Here is a 22,878-nt window from a genome sequence, read left to right as displayed (position 1 = left end):
CCTACTGTAAACTATGGACTTTGAGTGATAATGATGTGTCAATGTAGGCTTATTGACTTTAACAAATATACCAATCCGGAGAGGGATGTTGACAATGGGTGGGGGTCAGGGAGGCAGGTAATATATGGGCAACCTCTGTACCCTTTTCTCAATTTTTCTGTGAATTTAAAAGCAATCTAGAAAAATAAAGTCTTTTTTTTTTTTTTTAAATCATAGACTCACTAATGTGAGCAGGAGACTGTATTTTTGTCACAGAAAGGAAAGTTGTCTCTTTTATCACAATGAAGACATGTGGTGAGAAGAACCAATTGTATGAACTTGGATAAGCCACTTATTCTCTCTAATCTTCTGTTTCCTACAATTTAAAGTGAGGGTAGGGCTTCTCTGGTGGTGCAGTGGTTGAGAATCCGCCTGCCAATGCAGGGGACACGGGTTCGAGCCCTGGTCTGGGAAGATCCCACATGCCACGGAGCAACTAAGCCCGTGCACCACAACTACTGAGCCTGCGCTCTAGAGCCTGTGTGCTACAACTACTGAAGCCCGCGCACCTAGAGCCTGTGCTCCGCAACAAAGAGAAGCCACCGCAATGAGAAGCCCGCACACTGCAACGAAGAGTAGCCCCTGCTCGCCGCAACTAGAGAAAGCCCGTGCGCAGCAACGAAGACCCAACGCAGCCATAAATAAATAAATAGATAAATAAATTTTTAAAAATAAATAAATAAATAAAGTGAGGGTAGTAAGTCACAAGAATTAATTATGTTCAAATCTCATGCATTTTTCTTAGTAGGAACCTAATAAAGTGAGCTGTATTCAATTAAATGAAGGTGAAGTTGTCTCCAGCATATAGAAGACCAGAGTCATCCTAGCTGTCATGTTAGGTTAGCCCTATAGGTACAGGGTCATGAGGCAAGCTTCCTTGTACTTTGGGACATGCTGTACACAGACACCTCTGGCTAGATTCCCTCTATGTCAAGATCAGCCACTGTCACATGCCTCTGCATGCTCGGAAAAGCTAGTTTTAAGTACAGAATGCTTCAGAGCCTTGTAACCCAGTCAGTGAAATCTGCCCACTCCCAGTGCATAGTGCAAAGGCTCCATCTCCACCACCACCTCCTCTGGGCCAGCTCACATCTGGAGCACCCAGACCAAATAAATATCTAGCCTATTGTTAAACATTTCCAAGACAGAGAGTCTTAGTGACTATATATAAACAAACAACAACAACAAAAAGGGGGAAAACAGAATCAAAAAGAAGATACATGAGAAACTGGTTTGCACACACACAGAAAAACTCTTCAAGCCTCTGAGATTTGATCACCTTCTCGGCTACAAAGTCTATTTCTGAATTGAACACTTTCCCCAACGTTGACTAGAGGTAGATAGCATGTCTCTTATTCTGCATATGCCAAGGGCAATTTCAGTACTCAAAAATAAGAAAGAAAAATGATGATGAAAACGTGAGGCTAAAATCCTATGCAACCCTTTGCCCGCTCCTGCTTTTGAAATTCTAAATTCTGAACCACATGGTTCCACATACCTGGCTGACTAGTGGCTTCTCTCTTGGGAAATGACTCAATCATGCATTTGTCTTTCTGGGGACGGCTGAGTTTTCTAAAAGCTGTCTGTCCTCACAAGCCTACACACTTTTTGTTGAAAGAAAATCTTGTGAAAAGCAGAACATACAAGTCATTAACAGTCATACTCATAAGCTTTCATACTTACCCACAACCCTGCAAGCAGGCCTCCCTGTGGTTACTAAATTTTTCCTCTTGCTGAGATTTCCCAGCATGCTCTGGGATTATCAAGTAAAGCCAAATATTAGGAGGAAAATCTTCAAAATCCTTCAGTGCCTGGGGTGGAATCAAATCAGATGTGCCCTCCACTCTGGCACCAGCCAGCTGAGCTACAAACACTGACCCAGCCCACGCTGAGAACACTCATCATGAGTAGAAACCCATAATGTTGCTGAAATACACTGTAGACTCAAAAGTGGGGGAAATGAAGTACATAAAACAGAGGGAAAGTTTGCAGAAATAACAGTTAATATTTATTTCAGGCACTCATACGGACATGGCAACATTTAAATGTTTTTCACTCAGCATTTCTTTCTGCCCTCAAGGCCTTATATTGGATAAGATTCTGAATTCCTTAACCATAGCAGCTATGCACCGTGTCTCAATTTGCAACTAAATGTAGTTTTTGCCAAAGTGAGCGCTGGACTCAGAGAACAGTTGACATTAAAAATGAAAAAAAAAAAACCTGAGCTGGAGACAAAAACATGGAAGCCCGTATTTCTGGTCAAATGAATTTTATTATGCCACATTTTAGTGTCTTCTTTATGTATTCTACTTGGTTGCTCAGATTGTGAAAATTACAAAATAAAAATTAAGTGCCTGTGTAATATCTGACTTGTCAGTTTTTCCACCTGGCATTTCTTTCTCTTGCAGCATTAATTCTGTCTCAAGGAGAGGATGCATGAAATATGAAAAGCCACCTGTCTCATTTAGTGAAATGGGAAGAGTAGCAGGCTGGAAGTAAGGGGGCCTGGTTTCTAAGCCCATGTCTGCTACTTTATGGTATGTGTCCTTCAGCAAATCCCTGTAACTCCCTGAGATTTACCTGTGTTTAAGATTTTACAGGAAATGTCATTCTCAGTAAAGGAAACACAATCTCTTAAGATTTCTGTCACCAAAGGAAAACCTCTGGGCATAGAGGGGCATGTCTGCTAAGTACCCAAGTCTGAATAATTTGAATAACCAGAGTCTGTCTGTCAAATAAAAATGGTGTTCATGAAAAAAGCTGCTAGTTCAGTTCAAAACTCAACCACACAAGTGCTTTTTTTTTTTTTTTTGGACTTTTCTATGTAACAGAAAGACATTATTTGTACTCCCCGTATCATCACACAGGCTGTTAAAAAGACACGTACACCCAAGGATGAAGATTTAATAAAATTAATAATACTGCTGCTTCATCAAGGTGATTCCTAAGTGAAACTTTTTTTTTTTGTTTTCTGCCAGTACATGCAGATGAAGAATAAAACGTCTACTAGTGCAGTTGGTGGTACTATCTTGATTTGTGCTAAGATGTCAGCAGTTTTATCTACCATTGCTTTTGTACTATCACTGACAAATGACAAATGTCAACACAGTGAAAAAATCAAAAAATCAACACAGTGAAAAAATCAAAACTGAGAACAGTTTTGACCTCACAGACTCCCTGGAAGTGTCTCAGGGATCACCAAGCATCCACAGACAATTCTTTGATAATCACTGTGTTCATATTAATATAAAGACATGATGGTAACACATGTGGCTACTGGAGATAGGAGAGAAACAAGGACAGAACAAAGGGGGATTCACTTTATAAAATACAAAGTTTCATCAGACATGAAATAATCAGACATCTGGTTCTATAATACAGATATCATGTATATTTCCTTTGGTATTATAATCAACTTTGTTTAAAATTAGAGTAGACTAGCTAATAAAAGCATGTTGCTGTATGTATTAGTTTCCAAGGGCTGATGTAACAAATTATCACTTCTGGTAATTTCAAAACAACAAAAATGTATTCTCTCACAGTTTTACAGGCCAGAAGTCTGAAATCAAGGTGTCAGCAGGGCCATGTACCCTCTGAAAGTTCTAGAGAAGAATCCTTCCTTGCCTCTTCCCAGCTTCTAGTAGCTCTCAACAATCCTTGGTGTTACTGGGATTAGAGTAGCTACATCACTCCAGTCTCTGCCTCTATCTACACATGGCGTTATTCTCTCTGTGTGTCTGTCCATGCATCCTCTCCTCTTAGGGGATACCAAGCACTAGATTCGAGGCCCACCCTGATCCAGTATGACCTCATCTTAACTTGATTGTGCTTGCAAAGTCCCTGTTTCCAAATAAGATCACATTCCTAGGTAGTGGGGGTTAGTACTTGAGTATATTTTAGGGGGAAATACAATATTGTGTCCCTTAAACCCATTATTACTACCTAATAATAATGAATTAACAACAACTCATGTTCCTCATTTGCTTGTAATGTTCAAAGAGTTGGAAATATTGAGCAAGAAATTTTATTTTTTGAGACAGCTTGATTGAGGTAAAATTAATATGAAGTAAACTGCATGTATTTACAGTGTACAACTTGATACGTTTGGACATATGCATTCAGTTGTCCCTCTGTATCTGCAGGAGATTGGTTCCACAGTCTCTGTGGATACCAAACTCCAAAGATGTTCAATTCCCTTATATAAAATGGTGTAGTATTTGTATATAACCTATGCACATTCTCTCAAATACTTCATTTATTTTTCTTTGTTTGTTTTGGAAAGTTTACTTAGTTTTCATTAACAAAAATTTATGTTAAAATGTAATTAACTTATTTTTAAATGAATTAATGTTTTAAATTTTTCTCAGTTTTAATTTCTTTTTTTTAAACATTTTTATTGGAGTATAATCGCTTTACAATGGTGTGTTAGTTTCTGCTTTATAACAAAGTAAATCAGCTATACATATACATATATGTCCATATCTCCTCCCTCTTGAATCTCCCTCCCATCCTCCCTATCCCACCCCTCTAGGTGGTCACAAAACACCGAGCTGATCTCCCTGTGCTATGCGCTGCTTCCCACTAGCTATCTATTGTGCATCTGGTACTGTATATATGTCCATGCCACTCTCTCACTTTGTCCCAGCTTACGCTTCCCACTACCCATGTCCTCAAGTCCATTCTCTATGTCTGTGTCTTTATTCCTGCCCTGCCCCTAGGTTCTCCAGAACGCTTTTTTTTTTTTTTAGATTCCATATATATGTGTTAGCATACAGTTATTAGTTTTTCTCTTTCTGACTTACTTCACTCTGTATGACAGACTCTAGGCCCATCCACATCACTAGAAATAACTCAATTTCGTTTCTTTTTATGGCGAGTAATGTTCCATTGTATATATGTGCCACATCTTCTTTATCCGTTTGTCTGTTGATGGACACTTACGTTGTTTCCATGTGCTGGCTATTGTAAATAGAACTGAAATGAACACTGTGCTACATGACTCTTTTTGAATTATGGTTTTCTCAGGGTACATGCCCAGTAGTAGGATTGCTGGGTCGTATGGTAGTTCTATTTTCACTTTTTTAAAGAACCTCCATACTGTTCTCCATAGTGGCTGTATCAATTTATATTCCCACCAACAGTGCAAGAGGGCTCCCTTTTCTCCACACCCTCTCCAGCATTTATTGTTTGTAGATTTTTTGATGATGGCCATTCTGACTGGTGTGAGGTGATACCTCATTGTAGTTTAGATCTGCATTTCTCTAATGATTAGTGATGTTGAGCATCCTTTCATGTGTTTGTTGGCAATCTGTATATCTTCTTTGGAGAAATGTCTATTTAGGTCTTCTGCCCATTTTTGGGATTCGGTTGTTGTTTTTTTTTTTGATATTGAGCTGCATGAGATGCTTGTAAATTTTGGAGATTAATCATTGGTCAGTTGCTTCATTTGCAAATATTTTCTCCCATTCTGAGGGTTGTCTTTTTGTCTTCTTTATGGTTTCCTTTGCTGTGCAAAAAAAAAAGATTTTAAGTTTCATTAGGTCCCATTTGTTTATTTTTGTTTTTATTTCCATTTCTCTAGGAGGTGGGTCAAGAAGGACCTTGCTGTGATTTAGGTCATAGAGTGTTTTGCCTACATTTCCCCTAAGAGTTTTATAGTGTCTGGCCTCACATTTACGTCTTTAATCCATTTTGAGTTTATTTTTGTGTATGGTGTTATGCAGTGTTCTAATTTCATTCTTTTACATGTAGCTGTCCAGTTTTCCCAGCACCACTTATTGAAGAGGCTGTCTTTTCTCCATTGTATATTCTTGCTTCCTTTATCAAAAATAAAGTGACCATATGTGCATGGGTTTATCTCTGGGCTTCCTATCCTGTTCCATTGATCTATATTTCTGTTTTTGTGCCAGTACCATACTGTGTTGATTACCATAGCTTTGTAGTACAGTCTGAAGTCAGGGAGCCTGATTCCTCCAGCTCCGTTTTTCTTTCTCAAAATTGCTTTGGCTATTCGGGGTCTTCTGTGTTTCCATACAAATTGGGAAATTTTTTGTTCCAGTTCTGTGAAAAATGCCAGTGGTAGTTTGATAGGGATTGCATTGAATCTGTAGATTGCTTTGGGTAGTAGAGTCATTTTCACAATGTTGATTCTTCCAATCCAAGAACATAGTATATCTCTCCATCTGTTTGTATCATCTTTAATTTCTTTCATCAGTGTTTTATAGTTTTCTGCATACAGGTCTTTTGTCTCCTTAGGTCGGTTTATCCCTAGGTATTTTATTCTTTTCATTGCAGTGGTAAATGGGAGTGTTTCCTTAATTTCTCTTTCAGATATTTCATCATTAGTGTATAGGAATGCAAGAGATTTCTGTGCATTAATTTTTTATCCTGCTACTTTACCAAATTCATTGATTAGCTCTAGTATTCTGGTAGCATATTTAGGATTCTCTATGTATAGTATCATGTCATCTGCAAACAGTGACAGCTTTACTTCTTCTTTTCCGATTTGGATTGCTTTTATTTCTTTTTCTTCTCTGATTGCAGTGCCTAAAACTTCCAAAACTATGTTGAATAATAGCGGTGAGAGTGGAAAACCTTGTCTTGTTCCTGACCTTAGTGGAAATGGTTTCAGTTTTTCACCATTGAGAACAATGTTGGCTGTGGCTTTGTCACATATGGCCTTTATTATGTTGAAGTAAACTCCCTGTATGCCTACTTTCTGGAGGGTTTTTATCATAAATCAGTGTTGAATTTTGTCAAAAGCTTTTTCTGCATCTATTGATATGATCATATGGTTTTCTCCTTCAATTTGTTAATATGGTTTATCACATTGATTGATTTGCGTATATTGAAGAATCCTTGCATTCCTGGGATGAACCCCACTGGATCATGGTGTACGATCCTTTTAATGTGCTGTTGGATTCTGTTTGCTAGTATTTGGTTGAGGATTTTTGCATCTATGTTCATCAGTGATATTGGCCTGTAGTTTTCTTTCTTTGTGACATCTTTGTCTGGTTTTGGTATCAGGGTGATGGTGGCCTCATAGAATGAGTTTGGGAGAGTTTCTCAATCTGCTATATTTGGAAGAGTTTGAGAAGGATAGGTGTTAGCTCTTCTCTAAATGTTGGACAGAATTTGCCTGTGAAGCCATCTAGTCCCGGGCTTTTGTTTGTTGGAAGATTTTTAATCACAGTCTCAATTTCAGTGCTTGTGATTGGTCTGTTTATATTTTCTATTTCTTCCTGGTTCAGTCTGGGATGGCTGTGCTTTTCTAAGAATTTGTCCATTTCTTCCAGATTGTCCATTATATTGGCATATAGTTGTTTGTTGTAATCTCTCATGACCCTTTGTATTTCTGGAGTGTCAGTTGTTACTTCTCCTTTTTCATTACTAATTTTGTTGATTTGAGCCTTCCCCCTTTTTTTCTTGATGAGTCTGGCTAATGGTTTATCAATTTTGTTTATCTTCTCAAAGAACCAGCTTTTAGTTTTATTGATCTTTGCTACTGTTGCCTTCATTTTTTTTCATTTATTTCTGATATGATCTTTATGTTCCTTCCTTCTGCTAACTTTGGGGTTTTTTTGTTCTTCTCTCTCTGATTGCTTTAGGTGTAAGTTTAGGTTGTTCATTTGAGATGTTTCTTGTTTCTTCAGGTAGGACTGTATTGCTGTAAACTTCCCTCTTAGAACTGCTTTTGCTGCATCCCATAGGTTTGAAGTCGTCACGTTTTCATTGTCATTTGTTTCTAGTTATTTCTTGATTTCCTCTTTGATTTATTCAGTGATCTCTTGGTTACTTAGTAATGTATTGTTTAGCCTCCATGTGTTTGTATTTTTTACAGATTTTTTCCGGTAATTGATATCTAGTCTCATAGCATTGTGGTCGGAAAAGATACTTGATACGATTTCAATTTTCTTAAATTTAACAAGGCTTGATTTGTGACCCAAGATATGATCAATCCTGGAGAATGTTCCATGAGCCCTTGAGAAGAAAGTGTATTCTGTTGCTTTTGGATGGAATGTCCTATTAATATCAATTAAGTCCATCTTGTTTAATGTATCATTTAAGGCTTGTGTTTCCTTATTTATTTTCATTTTGGATGATCTGTCCATTGGTGAAAGTGGGGTGTTAAAGTCCCCTACTATGATTGTGTTACTGTCGATTTCCCTTTCTATGGCTGTTATCATTTGCCTTATGTATTGAGGTGCTCCTATGTTGGGTGCATAAATATTTACAATTGTTATATCTTCTTCTTGGATTGATCCCTTGATCATTATGTAGTGTCCTTCCTTGGCTCTTGTAATAGTCTTTATTTTAAAGTCTATTTTGTCTGATATGAGAATTGCTACTCCAGCTTTCTTTTGATTTCCATTTGCATGGAATATCTTTTTCCATCCCCTCACTTTCAGTCTGTATGGGTCCCTAGGTCTGAAGTGGGTCTCTTGTAGACAGCATATATACGGGTCTTGTTTTTGTATCCATTCAGCCAGTCTATGTCTTTTGGTTGGAGCATTTATTCCATTTACATGTAAGGTAGTTATCGATATGTATGTTCCTAGTACCATTTTTTAATTGTTTTGGGTGTGTTGTTGTAAGTCTTTTCCTTCTCTTGTGTTTCCTGCCTAGAGAAGTTCCTTTAGCATGTGTTGTAAAGCTGGTTTGGTGGTGCTGAATTCTCTTAGCTTTTGCTTGTCTCTAAAGGTTTTAATTTCTCCGTCAAATCTGAATGAGCTCCTTGCTGGGTAATATTGGTTGTTGGTTCTTCCCTTTCATCACTTTAAATTATGTCCTGCCAGTCCCTTCTGGATTGCAGAGTTTCTTCTGAAAGATCAGCTGTTAACCTTATAGGGATTCCCTTGTATATTATTTGTTGTGTTTCCCTTGCTGCTTTTAATATTTTTTCTTTGTATTTAAGTTTTGATAGTTTAATTAGTATGTGTCTTGGCGTATTTTTCCTTGGATTTATTCTGTATGGGACTCTCTGTGTTTCCTGGACTTGATTATTTCCTTTCCCATATTAGGGAAGTTTTCAACTATACTCTCTTAAAATATTTTCAGTCCCTTTCTTTTTCTCTTCTTCTTCTGGGACCCCTATAATTCGAAGGTTGGTGTTTTTAATGTTTCCCAGAGGTCTCTGTGACTGTCCTCAATTCTTTTCATTCTTTTTTCTTTATTCTGCTCTGCAGTAGTTATTTCCACTATTTTATCTTCCCGGTCACATATCCGTTCTTCTGCCTCAGTTATTCTATTGATTCCTTCTAGAGAATTTTTAACTTCATTTATTGTGTTGTTCATCATCGTTTGTTGGCTCTTTAGTTCTTCTAGGTCATTGCTAAACGTTTCTTATATTTTCTCTATTCTATTTTCAAGATTTTCGATCATCTTTACTATCATAACTCTGAATTCTTTTTCAGGTAGACTGCCTATTTCCTCTTCATTTGTTTAGTCTGGTGGGTTTTTACCTTGCTCCTTCATCTGCTGTGTGTTTCTCTGTCTTCTCATTTTACTTAACTTACTGTGTTTGGGGTCTCCTTTATGCAGTCTGCAGGCTCATAGTTCCCATTGTTTTTGGTGTCTGCCCCCAGTAGCTAAGGTTGGTTCAGTGGGTTATGTAGGCTTCCTGGTGGAGGGGACTGGTGCCTGTGTTTTGGTGGATGAGTCTGGATCTTGTTTTTCTGGTGGGCAGGACCACGTCCGGTGGTGTGTTTTGGGGTGTCTGTGACCTTATTATGATTTTAGGCAGCCTCTCTGCTAATGGGTGGAGTTGTGTTCCTGTCTTGGTAGTTGTTTGGCATAGGGTGTCCAGCACTGTAGCCTGCTGGTCATTGAGTGGACCTGGGTCTTAGCATTGAGTTGGAGATCTCTGGGAGAGCTTTCACCATTTGATGTTACATAGAGCCGGGAGGTCTCTGGTGGACCAGTGTCCCAAATTCAGCTCTCCCACCTCAGAGGCAGAGGCCTGACACCCGGCCAGAGCACGAAGACCTTGTCAGCCACACAGCTCAGAAGAAAAGGGAGAAAGAAAGAAAAGAAAGGAAGGAAGGAAGGAAAGAAGTGACGAAGGAAGGGAGGAAGGAAGGAAGGAAAGAAAGTTATTAAAATAAATTTTTTTTAATTATTAAAAATAAAAAAATTAAATTAAAAAAAGAAAAAAAAGTAAGAAAGAAAGAAGAGAGCAACGAAACCAAAAAACAAATCCACCAATTATAACAAGCTCTAAAAACCATACTAAAAACAAACAAAAAAAACGGACAGACAGAACCCTAGGACAAATGTAAAAGCAAAGCTATACAGACAAAATCACACAAAGAAGCATACACATAAACACTCACAAAAAGAGAAAAAGGAAAAAAATATATATCTCTATATATTAAAGAAAAAGGATGAGAGAAACCAAATCAATAAATAAATCTACCAATGATGATAAGCTCTAAATACTAAACTAAGATAAACATAAAACCAGAAACAAATGAGATGCAGAAAGTAAACCCCAAGTCTACAGTTGCTCCCATAGTCCACCACCTCAATTTTGGGATGATTCATTTTCTATGCAGGTATTCCAGAGATGCAGGGTACCTCAAGTTGATTGTGGAGATTTAATCCGCTGCTCCTGAGGCTGATGGGAGAAATTTCCCTTTCTCTTCTTTGTTCAGACAGCTCCTGGGGTTCAGCTTTGGATTTGGCCCTGCCTCTGTGAAGGTCGCCTGAGGGCATCTGTTCCCCATCCAGACAGGATGGGGTTAAAGTAGCAGCTGATTAGGGGGCTCTGGCTCACTCAGGCCAGGGGAAGGGAGGGGTATGGAATGCGGGGTGAACCTGCAGCGGCAGAGGCCAGCATGACGTTACAACAGCCTGAGGCACACCGTGTGTTCTCCCGGTGAAGTTGTCCCTGGATCATGGGACCCTGGCAGTGGCAGGCTGCACAGGGTCCCAGGAGGGGAGGTGTGGATAGTGACCTGTGCTTGCACACAGGCTTCTTGCTGGCTGCAGCCTCAGCCTTAGCATTTCATGTCCATCTCTGGGGTCCGCGCTGATAGCCACAGCTCATGCCTGTCTCTGGAGTTCCCTTAGGCAGTACTCTGAATCCCTCTCCTCATGCACCCCGAAACAACGGTCTCTTGCCTCTTTGGCAGTTCCAGACTTTTCCCCCGACTCCCTCCTGGCTAGCTGTGGTGCACTAGCCCCCTTCCAGCTGTGTTCACACGGCCAACGCCAGTTCTGTCCCTGGGATCTGACCTCTGAAGCCTGAGTCTCAGCTCCCAGCCCCCACCCACTCCGGTGGGTGAGCAGACAAGCCTCTCAGGCTGGTGAATACTGGTCGGCACTGATCCTCTGTGCAGGAATCTCTCCACTTTGCCCTCTGCACCCCTGTTGCTGCACTCTCCTCTGTGGCTCCAAAGTTTCCCCCCACCCACCCCCCCGTCTCCACCAGCGAAGGGGCTTCCGAGTGTGTGGAAAATTTTCCTGCTTCACAGCTCCCTCCCAGAGGTGCAGGTCCCGTCCCTATTCTTTTGTCTCTGTTTTTCCTTTTCTCTTTTTCCTTACCCAGGTATGTGGGGAATTTCTTGCCTTTTGGGAAGTCTGAGGTCTTCTGCCAGCATTCAGTAGGTGTTCTGTAGGAGTTGTTCCACATGTAGATGTATTTCTGATGTATGTGTGGGGAGGAAGGTGATCTCCACGTCTTACTCCTCCACCATCTTGATGTCTCCCCTCTCGTATACTTTAAATCATCTCTAGATTACTTATAATACCTAATACAATGTAAATGCTATATAAATAATTGTAAATACAATGTAAATAGCTGCTAAAGCATCGCAAATTCAAGTTTTGGTGTTTGGCACTTTCTGGAACTTTTTTCTTTTTCCCAACGTTTTTGACCCTCTGTTGGTTGAATCTGCTGATACAGAACCTGCAGATATGGAGGACCGACTGTATGCTCATGAAACTATCATCACAATCACGTACAGTAAGTCCCCTACATACAAACCTTCAAGTTGCGAACTTTCAAAGATGCGAACATGGGTTAGCATGTCCAGTCACATAAGTTAGTTCACATATCTGGAGTACACTGTCATGTGTGCTTCCTCTACAAGTGGTTGTGCTTTTGTGTTCTTTACTGTACAGTACTGTATAGAGTACAGTAGTGCAGTATCTTTATTTCAAGCCCAGGATGTCCAGAAGAAAGCATAAAAGCAGTATATAGCCGATTGTGTTAGTTGGGTACCTAGGCTAACTCTGTTGGACTAATGAACAAATTGGACTTATGAACACGCTCTTGGAACAGAACTCGTTCATATGTAGGAGACTTACTGTAAACACATCTATCAACCCCTAAATTTTCCATGTGCTCCTTTGTAATCTGTCCTTCTTGCCCCTCTCCACCCCCACCTCAGTGTCCCCAGGCAATCACTGATCTGCTTTCTGTCACTATGATCAGTTTCCATTTTTTAGAGATAATACAATGGCATCATACAATATATACTCTTTTTTGTCTGGCTTCTTTCACTGAGCATAATTATTTTGTAATTCATCCATGTTGCCATGTATCAATGATTCCTTACTTTTAATTGCTAAACAGTATTCCATTGTATGGATGTACCACAATTTAATATCTATTGATCTACTAGTGGAAATTTGGATTGTTCCCAGATTTGGATATTACAAATAAAGAAAGAACTTCTAAATCTTCCATATGCAAGGAATTTACTTTTACAATATGTTGTACATTTGTTCATGAACCTAACAAAGTGTGTGTTGCTATAAGAAAAACTAAGTTCTTTTGGTTTCCAAGAAGACTGGATTCCACTTGCATAAATTATGGAGAGCCATTTGGAAAGAAGATGTATGATAAATCCAGAGCCAAAAAAAAAGATAATTTTCTATTCAGTAATCCCACTGTTAGGAATTTAGCCTAAAGAATTTTTTTTAAAAAAAGGAAAGGTAAGCTGATGAAGCTATTTTCTACAGACCTCTCTAGAATGGTAAAACTTTAGAAGCAATCTAAATTTATAATAAAGAAATACTGAAACAACATGAGAGAGTCTTTAGATACAACATTCAGTTCAAAAAAGCATCATATGAAATTATGTCTAGATTATGATTACAACCATATATAATTCAGCTATGTTTGTGGATGAGTGAACTCAAGTATTATTATTGTGTTACAGTTATGGAATTGTGAATTTTTTTTTGCTGTCTTTATTTTTGTCATAAAATTTATATAATAATAAACATCAGAAGGCAACAGTTGACTGCGCTCTAAAGTCAGTAAATTCATAGGTTTCTTCTCCTTGATGGAATTCAAAAGCTGTTTGTATACATCTGGCCCATCCTTCATCATCAATGAGATAAATTATGGCGTTGTCAGAGACCCTGCCTAAACTACCCCATAACTATTGCTACACTTCAGACAGAACCTGGAGGTTGGTATTAGAAAGTCTTCTCTACTCTGGGAATCTTCTTTCCACTCAGAAGTATATATATATATATATATATATATATATATATATATATATATATATATACACACACACACATATAAATTAAGGTTTCTCAAAAAACTAAAAAAATAGAGCTACCATATGACCCAACAATTCCACTCTTGGGTATATACTTGAAAAAAATAAAAACACTAATTCGAAAACATACATGCACCCCAATGTTCATAGCAGCATTATTTGCAATTGCCATGGTATGGAAGCAACCTAAGTGTCCATCAACAGATCAATGGATAAAGAAGATGTGGCATATATATATACACACAATGGAATATTATCCAGCCATAAAAAAGAATGAAATTTTGCCATTTGCAGCAACATGAATAGACAGGGAGAGCACTATGTTAAGTGAAATCAGTCAGAGAGGGAAAGACAAATACTGTGTGATATCACTTATGGGTGGAATCTAAAAAATACAAAAAACTAGTGGACAAAACAAAAAAGAAGCAGACTCACAGATATAGAGAATAAACCAGTGGTTACAGTGGGGAGGCGCAATATAGGGGTAGGGGAAAAAAGGTGGTTATTATGGGATCATATGAAATCATGTGTGAGAAACCTTTGAAAATTGTAAAGCACTGTAGAATTTAAAGAATCTTCCATTCAATAAAAAATAAAATTTTAAAAAGGAAAAAAATATATACATATAAACGAAAAAGATGGAAAATACCAAGTCTCAGTGAGGTCTCACACACTGCTGATGGGTGTTTGATTTGGTTCAACCACTTTGGAAAACTATTTGGCATTATCTAATAAAGCAGAACATACTGCATACACTGTGACCATAACTTTCCCTTCTAGGTGTAGATCCAACAGAAATGCACACGTATGTTCAGCAAAGGCATGTACTAGAATGCTGATAGCAACATTATTTTAATAGCCCCAAGTTGGAAACTACCCAAATGCTCATAAACAGAAGATGGATACATGAATTGTAGTAGAGACACACAACAGAATCCCATATGACAGTTAAAATGAACGATCTACAATTACACATATTCATATGGTTGAACCTTACAAATGTTTAGAGAAATAAGCCAGATGCAAAAGAGTATATACTATACTATTCCATTTATATAAGTACAAAGCCAGGAAAAAGTAATCTATGCTTTTAGGGATCAGGACAATAGCTGTCCTTGGAAGTACAAGGGGAGATACTGAAAGGAACATAACAAGGCTTTGGGGGTGCTTAAAATGAACTATTTATTGATCCAAATGCTGATTATATGAGTGTGTTCAGTTTGAAGAAATTTATCAAGCTGTACTTTATGTGTAATTTTCTGTAATGTATATTATACTACCATAAAAGTTTTTTTGTAAAGTCAATCAGTATTATCAAAAGCTTTATTATCAAAAGAGTGTTACCAATATCTTTCTTTTTTATGTAGATACTGAAAAGAAGGCCAGTTGGCAGAGTTAGTATAGTGTTGTGATTTTACAATGAACTAGAAAGTCAGGGTTATATACCATGGTGCATCTGGGGAACTTTGTAACCAGCCAGGAATGGTTATTGCTAGTCACAGAGCCTAAAGCTCTCAATAAATTTTGTTTCCTCCACTGCACACTGTCTGATGATTGGCAAAGAAATAAAACATAGAATCAAAAAAGCCATAATGCCCTCTGCAAGAATAAAATGTACTGCCAATATGGCACACAGCTGCACCTTCATCCAAAGTTGTATGGGGCTGATGAGGGGTCCAAGCTGCTTCGTGACTTGGAGAGCTAGTGTGTATCTCTTTGCCAGAAGCACAGTCAGAAAAAGCAAACAGAAAATATGTTTCCACTAAGATTCCTGAGGGAAGGAAGGAAAATTCTTCTCCAAAAGAGGAAAGGAGAAAAGAGTATCAGCTTCTCATCTTGTTAAAGATAAGCTCCAGGAAGTAGAGGAGAAATTCTTTATCGACCTGAAGAAGTGTTATTTTCCTTTAGTCCTCACATAATGCCCAAGAACTGTTTGGTTACCAGATTTCTATTAAGAATTTCAACTCTCTTAGTACTGGTTTTCAATTTTTCAATTTCTGTTAATGATACAAGGACCATAGCAAGTTTCTTAAACAGTTTTCTTGTATCTTCTATATGGCTTTGCAATTGAATGGCAGAATCTAACAAAACTGGGGGAAAGGTGAATGCCAGCAATGGAGAATGGTTAAATATATCACGGTATGTCACAGAGTATCACAGACCCATTAAAAAGATAATAAATTTACTTCTAGAACCAAGATTGTGGTCTCTACATATCATTTTCCACTAAAAGGGAACATTCCTACTTGGAGAAATGACTCAATCTAGATCTGGTGTAGAAAAGGTACTAAGTCTAGTATACCTTATTGTGCCAGAAAGCATGGAAAACATCATGAATTACTGGGGTTTTATTAAAAGAAGACAAAAGGAGAAAATCTAAGGGCTTTCCATTGGCCAAGGATGGAACCATTTGAACATCGAATAAAATAATAGCTTCAAATAAAACATATAGATATGAAAATCTGCAAGTCCAAATATGTAACTGACTATCACTGGGGGTTGTTAAAGCACCAACTCATTTTTCATAAAATTGACAAATAAAAGGAAAGGATCAAGCCCTTATTCTGCCTTTCCTATACAACTGCTTTTTGGGATTACCGATGATGGACAAGGGAGAGGTCTTCATAGAAGAATTCCAGAGAATAAATGCAGAAAAATATTAATAGATTTAGAAAATCATTTTTCAACTCTGAGTGAAATAATGGATGTAACTAATGTTCAATTCTGAATGCTAAAACCATTAGGAAAGGTTAATGAGGAAGTTTATACTGGGGAGAGGAAGCTGACCACACTTGAACCCACTGATGAATTTCAATGTCACTTAAAGCGGGCCAGCCAATGTTCTATTCTTCCCAATGCTGATGCAAGAGGAAGCGCACAGACAGCACCAGCTATTAAGTGTTCTTGTTAAAAGAACTTAACTTGGACTTCCCTGGTGGCGCAGTGGTTAAGAATCCGCCTGCCAATGCAGGGAACACGGGTTCGAGCCCTGGTCCAGGAAGACCCCACATGCCACAGGGCAACTAAGCCCGTGCGCCACAACTACTGAGTCTACGCTCTAGAGCCCACGAGCCACAACTACTGAGCCCATGTGCCACAACTACTGAAGCCTGCGGGCCTAGAGCCTGTGCTCCACAACAAGAGAAGCAACCACAATGAGAAGCCCCCGCACCGCAACAAAGAGTAGCCCTGCTCACCGCAACTAGAGAAAGCCCGCGCGCAGCAACAAAGACCCAAAAGAGCCAAAAATTAAAATAATTAATAAAAAAATAAAAGAACTGAACCTGAATCTAGTCGATCCTCTATATTCAAGTAAGTATGTAAAGGAAAAACGTGGTAGAAGAATGTGTTAAGTGACACCATAAGGCTACAATAAGTCAAATCTAGAAGGTGGGAAGTTCTACAAAGAAAATAACCTGATTTCTTCAATAATTGGGGCATTAAAGGGGGAGGGGAAGGGAAAACTGTCATACATTTAAAAGCGATTCATAAGACTTATCAGGAAAATGCAATGTTTGGCATTCGAATCCTCAAACTACTGAAAAAAGACATTTTTGAGGCAACTGGGGGGATTTGAACATGAACTGGATAATAGATGATTTTAAAGAACGATTATAAATTTTAACTGATAATGGTATATGGTTATGTTTTTTTAAACACCTCTGTTAGTGAAAAATACAGAAGTGTTTACTGCATAAAAATAACAAAGTCTAGGTTTGCTTAAAAAAATATTCCAGCAAAAAATAAATGACAGAAAAAATTTAAGTCAGGCAGAATAGATGAAATAAGATTAACAAAATGCCAATAGTTGTTCAAGCCAGCTGATGGGCAATGGGGATTCAACATATTATTTTCTCTATCTTTGTATATGTCTTAAATTTTCCATTCTGAATTTAAAAATAGTAAAAGAATAACTAGAGTTCTGACAGTTGACCTGGAGCATTTTCCATGATCTCATGTTGAAAGAAAAAAGCAAGATGATGTAAAGCACACGTAAGAATAATAATATGAACCCATTTTTGTAGAACAATGACCTGTTTTTGTAAAACACACACATATATAAACATGTGACATTACATGTGACTTTACAAGCTGAGCACTGAGAATTATTTGGAAGGGCACATGCTAGATTATACACATGGACTAGCTGGGGGTGGAGGCTGACATGGGTCAGGAAAGTAGGTAAGGGCAAATGAAGAAAAAATATTTCACTTAAAAAAAGGTATTATGATATGACCCAATGTATAGATTTTATGACACGATTCAAATGCATATATTTCTACATGTATAAAGAGGATTGTTTTAACCTTAAAAATCAGCAAAACCTGCTCCCATTTCTGAAACTCGGCTGTTTTCCTAGTACTGGAGCTGCAGTAAAACTCTGCAAGTCTGCATGTAAACTGAGCAAGAGTAAACCAGGAACTCTTAGTAACAATAAATGGTGAGCTGAAGTGAGGCAAATAGAAATGGGTGTGTGGTAGGGTCTTTGAGATGGGGGCCAGCTGAAAATCAATACTTCAAAAGTGTACTGAAACACTGAACACTGTGGTGTAGTCATGGATGGCAAGGAAGCAAAATGAAATGTCAGCTGAGAATATGAGAGAATAAATATCTTTTTCAGAGCCCAGGTGTCAGGCAAAATGTACACCAGCACCAGGCAGCCATGGGGCAGACGAAAAGTGCTGACCCAGAATCAGAAGTCTGTGGCTTGTACCTTACCTTGGCTTGGCCACGTACCAACTGCATGCAAGACCTTGAAAAGGAAAGAAACTTGATCTCTTAGCTTCGATTTCTACACATGTAAAAATGACAATAAAAATAACACCTCACTTGTGATGATCAGGTGAGATTAAACACATCTACTTTACCAAGTGCTTTAAAAAGCACTTTAAAAAGTGCTGCACATATGAGGACTTCCCTGGTGGCGCAGGGCTTAGGAATCCGCCTGCCAATGCAGGGGACATGGGTTCGAGCCCTGGTCCGGGATGATCCCACATGCAGTGGAGCAACTAAGCCCGTGCACCACAACTACTGAGCCTGCACTCTAGAGCCCACAAGCCACAACTACTGAGCCCACATGCCACAACTACTGAAGCCCGCACGCCTAGAGCCCATGCTCTGCAACAAGAGAAGCCACCGCAATGAGAAGCCCGCACACCGCAACAAAGCATAGCCCCCACTCACCACAACTAGAGAAAGCCTGCGTGTAGCAACGAAGACCCAACACAGCCAAAAGTAAATAAATGAATAAATAAATTTATTTTTAAAAAAGTGCTTCACATATGAAAATACCAAAAAAGATCACTGACTGCCCCACACACATACATGCACACCTTACCATTCACATATATATTCATATATGGAAATATATACTGTTAACATATAGAAATGCTGTATATATATAAATATACAACTATCCTCCCAAATTATAGATTAAAAAACCAAGACTTAAAGGCCTTAAAAAGCTAATCCACATAGTAACCCATTATAATTCTTTTGGGATCTAGCAAAGATAGATATTTTTAAAATAGTCTTATTCATAGCTGTTAAACATTATTTCTCATCTGGAGAGGGGTCTGTAATCCTTGACCTGGAAAACTTCTAAAACCGGGCGCTATGGCTGAATTCATGTGTTGAAGCCCTAACCTCCAATGTGATAGTATCTGGAGCTGGAGCCTTTGGGAAGTAATTAGGTTTAGATGAGGTTATGAGGAGGGGGCCCTCAGGATGGGATTAGTGGCCTTAAAAGAAGAATATTGGAAAGCTTGCTCTCTTTCTCCTATGTGAGGACACAAGAAGAAGGCAGCCACCTACAAGCCAGAGAAGAAAGCCCTTATCAGAAACTGAACCCTGCCAAAGCTTGATATTGGACTTTCCGGCTTCCAGAACTGTGAGAAAATAAATCTCTGTGTTTCACACCCACACCCAACCTATGGTATTTTGTTATGGCAGCCTGAGCAGACTAAGACACCAGGTCAGGAGCCTCTATATCAGATCTTCACAATATCCTTAACATCCTATATCTCATTACCTTGTATCTTTAGTGCCACTTCTAGCCACGTGACCTTGGGTAAGTTACTTAAAACTTCCCTGCAGCTGTGTTTCCTTTTCCATAAAATGGGGATAATAATGGAACCTATCTCATAGCACTTTCCCACATCTTAGAGTAATGATTATGTGATTCAATACATGACCTCACCTAGAATAATATCTGGCAAATAGTAAACATTTAATAAGTATAAGAAGCTGTTTCTGTCGCTGTTGTTTTGTTGTCATGTGACTACTTGGCTAAATTATAAGCTCCATAAGGGCCTAGGAACTTTGATTATCCCTAAGAATGAACACAGTAACACAGCACATAAATAAATATATGCTAAATGAACAACTAGATGATGAGAAAGGAGAATGATTAGGAGAGAGGGAAAACATTTTCAGGAAGTATATACTGCACCTATAAATAGAAACAAAAGCTATTTTCTCAGAGATTTTAAGCAGAAATTTGTAAGTTGCAATTTAGTTGATTCAACACACAGCCAAAAAGATGAGGAAAGAATAGTATAATATTCTCAGAATAACTGTCTTGGGCATAATAAAATATCCACTGTAGAATTGTAGGGAGTGTGCTCCATCCTAAAACCCATTAAAGCTGCTGGAACAACCATTGTGCAGCTTTTGGTTTTTCATTTAATTTTAATAAAATATTTTACTGGAGGAAATTTGAGGTGTAATAGCAATGAAGTGTGTCTACTGCTTTAGGTGACATTTCATTTCATTTCTGGACACCTGTGGAGATGAATATACTAACCCCAATGCCTGGGAATTTTGGTTGCTGGTTATCCAAAAATGAAATGTCATGTACAAAAACTTATTTTTTATTGTTTAATATTCAACTGTCTGCCCAACAAATCAGAATGACAAAAACAATAGCTATTTCAGGACGGGCCACCACATGCATTATAGAAAATGCATCTCATTTGGAACTTCAGTCCTATTCTTGACAAAAGATCTATGAAAACATGAACTTTAAAATATTCCTCATTACTTCCTGAACACAGGTGATTATGATTCTTTAATTTTGTTTTGACTGAAATCATAAAGCAAAGGCATGGATATACTGCAAGTTGCAGCCACATCATATGCATAAACAATCCATACCTCTAGGCAAACCTTTTATAGCCTAAATAAGTCTAGAAGACAATGAGAGTAGTAAGTAAGTTAGATTTAAAAGCAAGATTTGATCTGTAGCTCAAGGAATTCAGAGCAGACAGAGAGCCTGTTCATTCTATTACCAGGACCACAGTCGACAATTTTTCAACCTTATCACATATCTCAAAACAACAGAGCATAATTCCCACCTTGAACTAAATTGTCTGAAGAAATTTAGTACTACTCTGCTCCTCTGAAGTCCAAATAACTTGCTTAACTGTATAATTTAGTCTCCCCAAAATAAGGAGAGAAGAAAATTCTCTTCTGGTCCATTCTCTAGCCTTCAGGGATACTGCCAAGACAAAGCTTCCCAGAGATTTCTAACATAACTGTTCGTGTTGGACAAAACCCATGTGTCATCTCTGTCAGAATACCCCACACCGATTCCTACGGAAAAGAAGGAACGAATCAATATTCATGAAATCCTTGTGTACATTTGCTCAAGTTCTGTTGGAGACAGAGTCAAGAAAGTTTATTTCTCCTCCTTTGGAAATCTACACTGACCATCACTGGCATTTCCATGCACCAAACTTCCCACTGACAAGAGTAAGAGGTAAGTTAATTAAATAAAGTTTGGAACATGCTGCTTAATTTCTTCATCAAAAGGCCCTCCCTTGTTTTTTGCATATTTGTTCAATGGAATTACCTTGCAGCTCTGACTATGCCACATTGGTGATTGCTTTAAAAGATGTATTACCTTCTCTTTTCTAATGACTCTTCACGCTTTCCCTGGGTACTACTGTCATATGATTTTAAATATTATCTGTATGCTGATGATGCCCAAGCTTTTATGTCCATCCCTGATTTTCGCTTGACTTCCAGACTTTTATATGCAACTTCCCACTTGATGTATCCATTAGGATGAAGAATAGAAATCTCAAACATAAGCCTTTTAAAAACAACTCTTGATTCCATCCCATACCTATTTCTCTCACAGGCATCTGCTCACTTGCTCAAGCCCCCAGATCTAGGATTCATCCTTGATTATTTCTTTGCTTCTTCATCAGCAACCGCTGTCCAACTGGCCTCCAAAATGAATAATGAACAAGTAAAAACTTAAATTAATATTAATTAACATAGTGATAAGTGTCATGAAGACTATGAATCGGGGTGATATTAGAGGAAGGAGCGGGGTCGTACTTTTGGTAGGGTAGTCAGGGAAAGCCTTTTTAAAAATTATTTATTTATTTATTTTTGGCTGCATCGGGTCTTAGTTGTGGCACACGGGCTCTTCATCGCAGCACACGGGCTCTTTGTTGCGGTGCACAGGCTTCTCTCTAGTAGTAGCGTGCAGGCTCCAGAGCTCTGTAGTGCTCTGTAGTTGTGGTGCATGGGCTCCAGAGTGTGTGGGCTCTGTAGTTGTGGTGCACGGGCTCTCTAGTTGTGGCTCACAGGCTCAGTAGTTGTGGCGCACAGGTTTAGTTGCCCCGTGGCATGTGGGATCTTAGTTCCCCAACCAGGGATTGAACCCGGGTCCCGTGCATTGGATGGCGGATTCTTAACCACTGGACCACCAGGGAAGTCCCAGGGAAAGCCTCTTTAGGAAGGTGAAAATTCTGTCATCTGACATCTGGATGGAGACGTCCATTCCAGGCAGAAGCAACAACTCTAAGGAAAGAAAGAAGGCTGCTTTAAATGAGGGGGGAAGTACCATAACCTCTGGTTGCAAAGGGAGATAGGAGTCAACTCATATGGGACACTTTAAGCCAAAATAAGGACTTTGGAGTTTATCTATCCAAGTGCAATAGCAAGTCATCAGCAGGCTTTAACCTGGGGATGACAAGATATATTTTATTTTTAGAAGATCACTCAAGATCCTCAGACAACATGAGCTGAATTCAGTTGCTTCCTTTCATTACCATCACTTCCACACACAGATACTACAGATCCAACTGAAAACACACAGAAATGCTTTGTAAAAGCACAGAGCAATAATAGAGAATACATAATCAACTCAGAAGAAGGAAGGAAAGAAGAGAAGGAAGGAAGAGGAGAGCAAGGAAGATAAAAGCCTTAAGAAACCAAGATGAAAAAAGAACTCAAACCCTGAGTGGTAATTCTAACAACTGTTGAGAGAGAAGCCCAAGGTGGCATGGGTATGGATATCAGCCCTGAT

The 22,878-nt window shown here is 38.6% G+C and overlaps 1 protein-coding gene across 1 annotated transcript in view; it reads right to left on the bottom strand.

The window, feature by feature from the left end:
* LOC132352746 (coiled-coil domain-containing protein 86-like) overlaps window positions 1-22,878 on the bottom strand; it is a 95,324-nt gene that overhangs the window by 63,733 nt on the left and 8,713 nt on the right. The window lies entirely within an intron of this gene.

The sequence above is a fragment of the Balaenoptera ricei genome, chromosome 18 (genome assembly GCF_028023285.1).
Source record: "Balaenoptera ricei isolate mBalRic1 chromosome 18, mBalRic1.hap2, whole genome shotgun sequence".
Lineage (NCBI taxonomy): Eukaryota > Metazoa > Chordata > Mammalia > Artiodactyla > Balaenopteridae > Balaenoptera > Balaenoptera ricei.
The sequence above is the reverse complement of the archived record's forward strand: the minus strand, read 5'-3'. Positions and strand labels throughout refer to the sequence as shown.